Genomic DNA, 12,562 nt, shown 5'->3' on the forward strand with positions numbered 1-12,562 from the left:
TGAACAGAATAAACAAGAAGACAAAAAAGAAAGATGCCAATTAAAAGAACACAGGTGCGCTTTCCACGATAAAGGGAACTTGGCACAAAGAACCTCAATCCGGCAGTTTATCTTGACCAATTAGACTGAGACAAGTTTCACGTGTTTAAGTTGATATAACTGCAGGGTTCGGCGTCCGGAAGATCTCGCGATGTTACGGAAAGATAGAGGGTTAGTCGCAGCCCTATGACACACCTGTAACCCCGCCTGCCCTGGTTAGTATAAAAGGAATTAACTGCGCAGTAAAAGGCGGAAGTTGGCGCTCGTACTGTGTGTGTGTTATCTGTCTCTTCCCCTGGTCCCGGTCGACCAGTGATCTAATCGCAGCACCTTGATATGTAGCGAACGCTACATAGTGGTGACTCCGACGTGATCGGTCGCACAGGCGACGATGGAACTTGCGCAGGTGATTAAGGTATTGAAGGTGTTAGCTAATGAGGTGGGTGCCCGCGGAGCGATTAGGAGGGGCCCCACGGGCGAATGCATCCAATGGATGCTGCGCCGGGGAGGTATTGGTTCTCCCAGAGAAGTTTTAAAACCCCCAAAATGGGGAGAGATTCGGGAGTCTTTGCTCCAATCTGCGCTCGGGGGCGAGTGCAGGGCTGCAGAACGATTACAAACTTGGGGAAAAGTGGAGAGGGTGGTTACGGAAGAACAGAAAGCCGGGGCGTGCTGCTTGGCGGCGCGAGCTGCTTTGTTTGCGGATGAGGCGCCGCCTCAGGAACAGCGGGAGACGGTGCCCTCGGGGACAGTGAGTCAGACTCAGACGGAGTGGGTGGTCGTTGAGCGGGGCTCGCAGACCGATCTCTCTCTGATTAAGGGCGGGGACGCGGGAGGTGCGGCGGAGACCGAGGTTTTTCCTATTGAAACGGCACCAGCGGGGCCGGGTACGCCCCCCCCCCTCGGAAGTTTCCCTTGGAAGAATTACGGCGGGTGGTTCGGAAGGGCTTAGAGGAATGCCTCTTGGACTGGGTTCCAGGCAGGGATGTTAAGGGATATTTATACTGTAAGTTGAGAGAGTGGGAGGAACGGCCACCCGCGGAGGGAGCAGTTAGGAGGCTGCGGGGGTTGGAGACGGTGGCAGAGGAGGAAACACCCCCCCTGTGAGGGAAATCAGGCGTCCTTGCTGGGAGAGCGGACTGAGCCTCCCGGGATTGAGCCTCCTGTGCCTGCTGAGCCTAAGTTTACTGCGCCTTTGCCGGAACGTGTTAAACCCTCGTCTGGGTCCTTGCGGAAGTGGCGCGAGGTGCCAGCGCAGGGCAATTCCGATAGTTCTGATGAGGAGAAGGGGGGTGGTGCAATACGGAGGCCGTCAAAACCTGCGCCACAGACTCAAATAGAGGAGGGACCGAACATTTTGCAGAGAGTACAGGGTCTGTTGCGGAGACTTGAGGGGGTCATACAGAATGCGGAGCGTGCAGTGCCGCTAGTGCCCCCCACACAGGGGGCCGGGGATGGCCAGGAAGAGGGCACCTGAGAGGGCACAGACTGGCGACTGATTGCCAAAGAATGTTGCCTTTCAGGGGTGCAGTTTCAGCCGGCCGTTCTCCCTATTCGGGCAGCGGCGCGGGGAGGGTATGAGTGGACACCTTTTGATGTAAAGACCGTTCGGGAACTCGCGAGTACTGTGCAGGCGCATGGAGTGAATTCCGCGCAGGCGCTCACTTTGTTCGAATGTCTGCTTTCAACGCCTGTTGCGCCCTTTGGTGTGATGCAGCTGAGAGGGGTGCTGCCCCCATCATTGCTGTTGTTGTTTAAGGAGGAATGGTGAGCTCAGTGCCTTAAGGTCGTGACTGATGCTCAGGACCCTGGTCACCATCTGGCGGGAGTGACCATGGAGCAACTCATGGGGGAGGGGCAGTTTGCGACACCTCAGGCGCAGGCACAGGGCATGCGCGGGCGTGACTTTGTGGCAGTCGCGGCTACCGCCTTGGCCGCATTTAAACGTGTCGCGGCTATGGACAGAGTAGATCCCCCTTGGGTGAAGATCCGTCAGGGGATTGCCGAGAGGTTTACAGCCTTTTTAGATCGGCTTCAGTTTGCTGTACAGGCCGTGAACCTTCCAGAAGCGGCTAAGGAAGCGGTTGTGGTTGAGTGTGCTAAGGCTCAAGCCATCCCGCAGACCGCAGTGATTCTCTCTCATTTGTCAGCGGGCTCATCGCTGGGCGAAATGATATGTCACGTACTGGAAAGGGAGCAACAACAAGAATCGTGTCCGGTGGCGGCGCCTTTGAAGCAAGTTTTGCAAGGGGGTACAAGTGCCTGTCACCGATGTGGGGGTAGGGGCCATAGAGCGAGGAATTGCGCAACCAGACCCGGAGGGTTGGCTCAGGAGGTGGGGGCCGGCAACCTCTGTTGTTGGAGATGTGGTAAGCCCGGACACAGAGTTCGAGACTGCCGTGTACCCGGGGCCCAGCAGGGGGCTCCGTGGTATGCAAAACAACGAGAACCGATGTCGGGAAATGAGATGGGGGGAGGGGTGGGGTCCGGGCTCTCCCCTTTAAATTTTGTACAGGACCCAGTGACAGCAACTCAGGATCAACTGGTGCTTCCGTGGAACTGCCCGCTGAGAAGGAGGGACAGGTTCAGGGCAATGTAACAACCGTTCCGGCAGTTGTTCCTGTTGCCCAAATAGCGTTGACCATGGAAGATCGTGAGCAGTTTGCCCTCTCTATCCCGGAAAGGAACAATCAAGCGCCCATGCAACGGTATCACTGGAAAATGTTCCCCCAAGGCATGAAAAATTCACCAACTCTGTCAGACCGTGGTGTCTGCTTTACAGGGTGCATTAGCAGGGTTTACGGGGACAATAGTGGGACATGAGGTCCATCCTTGTGGGGAGATCTTGCATGCCTTACCCATTCTTCCAGCACAGCAGGTGGTGAAACACCCTAATAATGAGTGCACAATTTTTACTGACGCATCCTCCAAGACCAGCAAAGCCGTTTGTGTTTGGAAAGAAGATGGGACATGTCACCAAGTAGACTATACTGAACCAAGTCGCTTAGCACAGTTTTTGAGGACCACGGCAGTGACCATGGCATTGTTACGTTGGCCGGCAGAACCCTTAAATGTGGTCATGGATTCACTGTGTGTATATAAGCTTTTGGTTGCAGGGGAATGGGCACTAGCCTCTTCTACGGAGATAGCCGGTATGCTGCTGAACGCCTTGCAGTTATGTAGTGCACCCGTTTTCCCTACTCATGTTACCAGTCACTCTGGTCTCCCTGGACCATTAGCTGAAGGGAACAGCCGTGCTGACCAGGCAGCACAAGCGCTGTTGGCTGTTGTTGGTGATGATAACATTACGCCAGCAAGGGCATGCGCGATGACGTTACACCGCCTTTTGCATTGTGGTCCATGAGGCCTGGTGACACTAACGGTTATTTCTCGTGCTGAAGCCAAAGAAATTGTTGCAGCTTGCCCTCATTGTGCCCAAGGACCCCTTTGGGAGGCTGGGGTCAACCCTCGTGGTTTGTGGCCAAATCAGATCTGGCAAACAGATATTGCAGAATATGCTCCTTTTAAGCCACGGCAGCATTTACATGTTACAGTAGACATTTATAGTAGATGTATTTTTCCTATACTGCACACTATATGGAATAGTTTGGCAGTTATACAACACTGGTGTGTTTGCATAGCTCAACTAGGTATTCCGCAACAGACCAAGACAGACAATGGTGCACTTTTTACTGGGGAAAAGGTGGAATGGTTTTGTGCAACCTGGGGTATTAACCTTATACATGACATCTCTTGTAATGGCAATGGCCAGGCCACTGTAGAACGAGCACATCGAACCTTAAAGACCTTGCTCGATTGGCTTAGGGAGGGGGAGCAGGAGGAGCCCTCCTGGTTACAGGATAATGTACCTGTTCTCCGTATACAGCATCATCTGTTAACTGCATTAACTTCATTAAATCAGACAGTTCGAAGGGACCTGGAGCAGACGATGGCGCAGCGACATTTTACGAGCATGGAAGAGGAAGGTCCCTACCCATTGGTCTGTGTGCGTGACCTTCAGACACGCCAATGGGAAGGGCCATTTGAGCTGCATTGTCTCGGGCGAGGGTATGCCTGTGTACAGATGCCTGAAGGGCTACTGAAATGGGTCCATAGTCATATGGTTTGTCCTGCCCTAACCTTGTAGTGTTTGAGTGTTTTTCCTTATAGATTGCTGTCATCCTATCCTGGCTTGTGACGCCTTGGGTATCCGCTACAATTTCTGGCAGTGGATGCAGGGCCAGTCGGGGAGACCGATGCATGTCTGGATGACATCCCTCTCGGAGTCCATCAACGCATGCCTTCATGGGGTCTGGCTGTCAGGGGTGGAGTTGCTTACAGCTGGGAATCTAGATGCCCCAGACAGTAAGCCTTGGTTTTCCATTTACCATTTGTGTGGATTACATTTACATGTGTTTAAGATATAGTGTTTAAACTTAGTTGTAGAAATATGCTTATGCTCATAGTACTTTACACAGTTATTTCTTTGTGTGAAGCTGCTTATAACAATAGAAACTAGTTAGTCATAGGGAGGGGGAGATGTAGGGTTCAGCGTCCGGAAGATCTCGCGATGTTACGGAAAGATGGAGGGTTAGTCGCAGCCCTATGACACACCTGTAACCCCGCCTGCCCTGGTTAGTATAAAAGGAATTAAATGCGCAATAGAAGGGGGAAGTTGGCACTCACACCGTGTGTGTTATCTGTCTCTTTCCCTGGTCCGGGTCAACCAGTTATCTAATTGCGGCACCTTGATATGTAGCGAATGCTACATATAACCAATTATGTCTTATGTTTATGTGTGTGTACAGAGTTAGTATAACCAATTAATGTCATGTTTATGCGCATGTACAGAGCTGATATAACTAATCATATTTTATGCTTGTGTGCGTGTACAGTGACTTTGCAGAATATGTGACTATAAGTATGTGTGTGTTTTAGCAATAAAGGGTCGTCTGCTTTCAACTTTACAGGCGTCTGTTTATTTCTACCCCCTGCAGGTTTCAGCTTCAGTTTCAAATTACAACCTTGTGCATTCAAACAATCACAGGCCAGCAAAGGAAAGATAAGGGGGAAACTCCACTCAGATATACATAATCCATTTAGGCATATATCATAATCCACTCAGACATAGTCATACACACCATTCCACAAGTCGGGGGATAAAACCCCTAAGATTCAGGTTGGAAATTGGGGAGTCACTTCTCCAACTATACAGTTGGCTTGTGAAGGAAACCCTTCCCCTCCTTGATTGGCATGCCAGTTGAGGTAGCTTCCTTGGGATTGAGAGCCCTTACCTGGAGGGGTAAGTGAATATTGTTTATGCTTTAAGTTTGTAAATGTGTGTGTGCTTGTGGTTGTCTGTGAATTGCTTGTGGTTGTAATAGTGTACTACTCTTGCCTTAAAAAATTGCAATAGTGCATTCCTCCACTGTATCTGTAAAACCTGCATTAGTGATGTGTTAAGTCTGTAAGTGAAGTTCAAATAAATAATTTCCTTAAACCTTGCAGTTAAGTCTGTGAGTGAAGTTCAAGTTGCTTGCTTGAACCTTGCAGTGAAGTCCTTTTTCCATCACAGGTTTACAGGGGTGGCTTCTGTGAGAAGCTGCTAGAAGCTTTCCCTATGTCCGATAGAGCCAATGCCAGCTGGCTCCAAGACAGACCCACAGCTGGGCAAGGCTGAGCCAATCAGCGATAGAGGTAGTGCCTCTGTGATAACATATTTAAGATGGGGTGGGGGGGGAATTAGCGCAGCAGCAATTGTAGCTGGAGGAGAGGAGTGAGGAAATGTGAGATAAAAAACCCTGCAGATGCCAAGGTCAGTGAAGGAGGGGGAGGAGGTGCTTTAGGCACTGTAGCAGATTCCCCTGCAGCCCGTGGTGAAGACCATGGTGAGGCAGGCTGTCCCCCTGCAGCCCATGGAGGTCCATGGTGGAGCAGATATCCACCTGCAGCCTGTGGAGGACCCCATGCCAGAGCAGGTGGATGCCTGAAGGAGGCTGTGACCCTGTGAGAAGCCCGTGCTGGAGCTGGCTCCTGGCAGGACCTGTGGACCCATGGAGAGAGGAGCCCACGCTAGAGCAGGTTTTCCGGCAGGACTTGTGACCCTGTGGGGGACCCACGCTGGAAGCAGTCTGTGCCTGAAGGACTGCACCCTATGGAAAGGACCCAAGCATGAGCAGTTTGTGAAGAACTGTAGCCTGTGGGAGAGAATCATGTTGGAGAAGTTTGTGGAGGACTGTCTCCTGTGGGAGGGACCCCATGCTGGAGCAGGGAAAGAGTGTGAGGAGTCCTACCCCTGAGGAGGAAGGAGCAGTAGGGACAATGTGATGAACTAACTGCAACCCCCATTCCCCATCCCCCTGTGCCAATTGGGGGGAAGAAGTAGAGAAAATCGGGACTGAAGTTGTGCCTGGGAAGAAGGGAGGGGTGGGGGGAAGGTGTTTTAATATTTGGCTTTATTTCTCAGTATCCTACCCTGACTTGACTGATAATAAATTAATTTTCCCCAAGTCAAGTCTGTTTTGCCAATGACAGTAATTGGTGAGTGATCTCTCCCTGTCCTTATCGCGACCCACCAGCCTTTTGTTATATTTTCTTTCCCCTGTCCAGTTGAGGAGGGAAGTGATAGAGTGGCTTTGGTGGGCACCTGGCATCCAGCCAGGGTCAACCCACCACAGGGATGTTAGAAAGAGTAATTTTAATATTTATATAACATTTTTAATTTGTATAGAAAAAGCTAAACAAATGCAAATAACATGCAGAAAAAAACATATTTTATTTCTATCATTGGTCATTAAAGTAGTTTTTTGTCCTGGTTTCAGCTGGGTTGAAGTTAATTTTCTTCCTAGTAGCTGGTATAGTGCTATGTTTTGAGTTCAGTATGCAAAGAATGTTGATAACACTGATGATTTCAGTTGTTGCTAAGTAATGTTTAGACTGTAGTCAAGGATTTGTCAGCTTCTCATGCCCAGCCAGCGAGAAAGCTGGAGGGACACAAGAAGTTGGCACAGGACACAGTCAGGGAACCTGACCCAAAGTGGCCAACAGTGTATTCCATACCATGGGACGTCCCATCTAGTATAGGAACTGGGAAGTGGGGGCGGGGAATCGCCACTCGAGGACTAACTGGGCATCGGTCGGCAGGTGGTGAGCTATTGCACTGTGCATCATTTCTACATTCCAATCCTTTTATTATTGCTGTTGTCATTTTATTAGTGTTATCATTATCATTATTAGTTTCTTCTTTTCTGTTCTATTAAACTGTTCTTATCTCAACCCACGAGTTTTACTTCTTTTCACGATTTTCTCCCCCATCCCACTGGGTGCAGGGGGGGAAGTGAGTGAGCGGCTGCGTGGTGCTTACTTGCTGACTGGTGTTAAATCACGACACAGTTCTACAGATAATTAGACAGAATGAAAAACAAAGAACAGTGTCAAAAAATAAAGATGCATCACATTATTTATGGATCACTTCATATTGATATGGATCTGGATGGAGACCTGGTATTCTGGATTAGACTAGATCAGATCAGCATGCTATTTCCTTTCTAATTTAGTTTAGCATGCCCTAAACAGATAAATGTTTAAGTCTAGTCTGTCTTTGATGTTAATTTGTTGTTAGCATTGATACGTTCCATTCTTTCTCTTTAATAGGCTCATGTTGGGGGCAGTGGGTGTTCTATTGCTTAGTTTCTTAGTTTACTTGAAATTACTGCAATATTAGAATCATAGAATCATTTAGGTTGGAAAATACCCTTAAGCTCATAGAGTCCAACTGTTAACCTGACACTGCCAAGTCCACCAATAAACCATGTCCCTAAGCACTACATCTACACATCTTTTCAATACCTCCAGGGATGGTGACTCAACCACTTCCCTGGGCAGCCTGTTCCAATGCTTGATAACCCTTTTGGTGAAGACATTTTTCCTAATATCCAATCTAAACCGCCCCTGGTGCAACTTGAGGCCGTTTCCCCTCATCCTATCACTTGTTACTTGGGAAAAGAGACCGACACCCACCTCACTACAACCTCCTTTCAGGTAGTTGTAGAGAGCGATAAGGTCTCCCCTGAGCCTCCTTTTCTCCAGACTAAACAACCCCAGCTCCCTCAGACGCTCCTCATAAGACTTGTTCTCTAGACCCTTCACCAGCTTTGTTGCTCTTCTTTGGACACACTCCAGCACCTCAATGTCTTTCTTGTAGCGAGGGGCCCAAAACTGAACACAGTACTCAAGGTGCAGCCTCACCAGTGCCGAGTACAGGGGGACGATCACCTCCCTGGTCCTGCTGGCCACACTATTTCTGATACAGTCCAGGATGCTATTGGCCGCCTTGGCCACTTGGGCACACTGCTCGCTCATATTCAGACAGCTGTCAACCAGCACCCCCAGGTCTTTTTCTGCTGGGCAGCTTTCCAGCCACTCTTCCCCAAGCCTGTAGTGTTGCATGTGGTTGTTGTGACCCAAGTGCAGGACACGACACTTAGCCTTGTTGAATCTTAAGATATAAAATGCCAGGACAACATATAGCTGGGTAAAGAGCATTGCTGTGCGGGAAGAAGAGCCGACAGCCTTTCTTGTGTATAAAGTAGACATGATGAAATGATAAATGACAGCAAAAAAGTGTCATATGAGTGAATTTCAATAAAGAAGCATTGTTTTCAGAAACTGTACGTTTGCAGTACAGCAATAACTTCTCCTTGAATTGCTTTAGTTTCTACTATGTATCGCTTTATGTTTAGAAAGCACCGTCCTAATCTGTACCTGCAATACCACTTCCTTTTGAGAGCTGATGATACCGAAATTCACGGCTTGTAAATGAATACTCTCTAAGACTCGTTTTGGAGTTTTAGAAAGCAGACATTCTTTATTGCAGCACTGGATGCACGGGGGATAATTCCACCTAGCGTGCATGCCACAGCTTCAGCACAAACAGGTTATATAGAGTAACTAATTACATATTAATCAGATTAGTATACATATACATAAAAATTATTGTAACTGATTCTCATAGTACTGCCTACATCCAATCATGCACAATGGTTCTCCATTTGAGTCGAAGGGCTGTTTTTACGACCACCAACCCATTTGAAATTCTGTTGGCTGACCTTGAAGTCTTTGTTCTTCATCCTTGTTCTTTGATCTTGGAGCTTAACATGGTTTCAGTCACATATGGTCAGTTTCAATATTATTCTTATCTAATGTACAGGAACATCCAGTCATAAGAACAAAGAACTGCAAAATTTATTAGTAACTACCTCTATTAGTTAATTACTTGGCTACACTTTTGTCTATTGTTTCAATCATAGTGTTATATAAGATTTGTAATAATTATTTACCAAATCTGACCTTCACAGTCACCTAGCAGCAAACCAGTTTCCACGGCTGGTACAAAATATTAAAACCATAAAAATATTTAGACATACCATACAGAATGTATGGACATATGCTATCACTGATAGAAGCTTTTGTAGAGCTGAGATGGAGGCTTCAGCAATTAAAATCACCATAGACTTTGGGAGTAAGAGAGCAGATCATTTGAAATGGTGTGCATCAGTTATATTTCACTCAAACGTGGATTTAGGGTATGTACCTAGCCGATATCTTGTAAAAATCTGGTGTAGATTAAGCAGAACATGCTTTTCTCTCTGCTAAACAGGAGACACTTCTTTGCCTTTGATCCCCTGGGTATATAAGCTACTACTTGCAGTGACTTCGGGATATCTTTGTATGCTGTTTTGTGTTTGACTTCATTTAGGGCTTCTACTTTTAACAGCTTCCAGAAAATTAATTATCAGCCTGCTTAGATCTAAGTGACATAATTTGAGGGTTTTATGATATATTTGAGACCCCACACTACTTGATGTTAATCTGCATGGGTTTTTTTGTTTGGGTTTGTTTTGGGGTTTTGGGGTTTTTTTTGAGAAAGGATGTCCTGGTTTTGGCTGGGATAGAGTTAATTTTCTTCCTAGTAGCTGGTACAGTGTGTTTTGGATTTAGTGTGAGAAGAATGTTGAAAACACACTGATGTTTTAGTTGTTGCTAAGTAGTGCTTATCCTAAGTTAAGGATTTTTCAGTTTCCCATGCTCTGCCAGCAAGCAGGTACACAAGAAGCTGGGAGGGAGCATAGCCAAGACAGCTGACCTGAACTAGCCAAAGGGATATTCCATACCATGTGACATCATGCTCAGTATATAAACTGGGGGGAGTTGGCTGGGAGGGGCAGATCGCTGCTCGGGCATAGGTCAGCGGGTGGTGAGAAATTGCATTGTGCATCACTTGTTTTTTCTCTTGGGTTTTTTTTTTTTTTTTTTTTTTTAGATAAGCAAAATAAAATGTAATAGTAACAGTAATAATAAGGTACATCTGAACAGGAGCAAAACAGTTGGTGTTGAGGAACCAAGGTAAACATTAGATGCGTTTCAGGGTTTAATTCAGACTGGCTCACCTAGTACTCTGGCCTCAATGTCCATTAACAATTTGAGTGTATCAATCAGCTAGGAGAGTGTCTTCCAGTTCAGCTTCATCCAAAAGAAATCCAGTTTATGCACTGTAAGATTACCCTGAAATTCTAATTGAAGCATGGTAGACAGAGACTAGCAAAGTCCCTTCAAAAATATGCTCCTGATCCAAGCTAAAACCCTAATGTAAACAAAAACTGAATGCTCCTGCAGCAAAAAAGCATCAGTTTTATTTGCTTTAGAGTGAACTGCTTTGGGGTCTTTGTTTAGCAGAGCATTTAAATATTGTTCCATTGCTTCAAAGAGATCACATCAGTGGGCACATGCCAAGATGTAACTGGCTTCTATGGCCTCTGATAAGAAACTTGCTTAAGATAAGAATCAGGGTTCGATGGTGATTCACTTTAGTGGTTACTGGTTCACTAGCTGATGAGTGAAGAATCATTTACAGTCGTTCACAAGATCCAGCATTTTAATACTGTTACTGCTATACCATCATTCTTAGCAACAAGTAAAGAAGAAAATAAGTTGAGTTGCTCAAAGAAAGAGGTCAGTTCTCTGCATATCAAAACCCCAGCATTTCAAAACTCCATTAAAACCAACAGTTCATGGATGTATTATTTGTACACACAAATGCCTTTGGCTTTCTGTTATTCTACAAAAAAAAGGCAATATAAACTAAACTACAAAACTGAAACAATTTTAAATGTTTTAATTGAGGGAGTTGTGTGTTCCAGTAGCATGTGACTTTCTAGAAATTCTTCCCACTTTAGAATAAGGTCTACAACACTGACAAACTGTCCCAGCATTTTACAGTATTACATCGTGTAAATATAGTAACCATGTATTTAAAATAATCATTATGCCTGGTGGAGATGCTCCTAATACTGAATATTTTAGATTAGGAGTTTTCATCCAGTGTAAACATAAACTGGGTATGAGATGACTCCACTCAAGTTAGTCACATATGTTTTGCTATCCTATATCATGTATAACTTAAGAAATAGTTAGCTGTATATATGTGAGTTTGACTTCTAGATTGAAATATTAATGCATTGGGACATGGCTAGAGATTCTTTTGTAAATATTTATGTCTCTAAAATATATCAGTTTTCTGTATTTGAGACATCTAAATTCATTTCCATGAACGCTTTCTCTTTGAAAGCCCTTGGAAACTACATTACAATATTTTTATAGCTATGGTTATTTCATTTGGTTGATCCTGTCAAATTAGTTGGGGACAGAGAATTCACTACTAGGTTAGGTATAAAACAGGTCATTTTGTTTTGCTATTCCTGAGAGTAGTTTTGCTTCCTCCCACCCCATGACTGTTAAATACTGATGCAATAAGGAACTGAAACCTGCTTTTAGCAATAGCAAAAAGGTACAGGAAAGGATTAAAAGTGTTTTTTATTTGCTGGCTAAGCCCTGTAATGTATTGTCATAGCTGCAGGCTCTGATTCATAAAGATTCAATTGTGGCTGTGTTTCAATAGCAGTGAGTCCATTCATGAGGCATGTACCTTCCTATCTGAGTCTGGGTGTTCTTAAGTTCTTATTGCTGACTAGAAATGGACATTGAGCAGACTTTAAGTCAATGGGAAGCTTTTAATTGATCTTCAGTAATTTCGTAGCTATTAGACTGTATTTCGTTTAACATACTGTAAATTGAAATATTCATATTGTGCTCCATGACTGTTCTCATCTTTTAAATACAGGATACTGGCTTGTAGTGGTTGCAGGCTGTGTGGTTCACTCTGCTTAAGCTTACTGCCTCTGGCCTAAAAGATGACGATAATATTTTCCATTTTATTCCTCTAGATGCAATGTTCAGCTGGAGGCAGAGAGACAAAGCAACTTTTACTAGAGGAAGTCCTTACTGCTTCTAATTTCTCATTTACCTGCTATTACATGAATAAAAACTGAAGCCATGACTCTGACAAAGAGGAGACAGAAGTTAAGCTATTCTTACATTATGTCTCATGGCACAGTAATCAGAGTATCCTTAGGATCTAATCTAGCATCCTGTCTTAATATGACCCTACTTCTATCTCTGCAGCTCT

The 12,562-nt window shown here is 45.6% G+C and overlaps 1 long non-coding RNA gene across 1 annotated transcript; it reads left to right on the plus strand.

The window, feature by feature from the left end:
- Positions 1–307: 307 nt before the first annotated feature.
- Positions 308–5,006, plus strand: LOC126035532 (uncharacterized). Its single transcript, XR_007504975.1, has 2 exons — positions 308–4,233; positions 4,269–5,006. It is a non-coding gene; the product is annotated as an uncharacterized LOC126035532 (long non-coding RNA).
- The last annotated feature ends 7,556 nt before the right edge of the window (positions 5,007–12,562 follow it).

Source organism: Accipiter gentilis, chromosome W (assembly GCF_929443795.1).
Source record: "Accipiter gentilis chromosome W, bAccGen1.1, whole genome shotgun sequence".
Lineage (NCBI taxonomy): Eukaryota > Metazoa > Chordata > Aves > Accipitriformes > Accipitridae > Astur > Astur gentilis.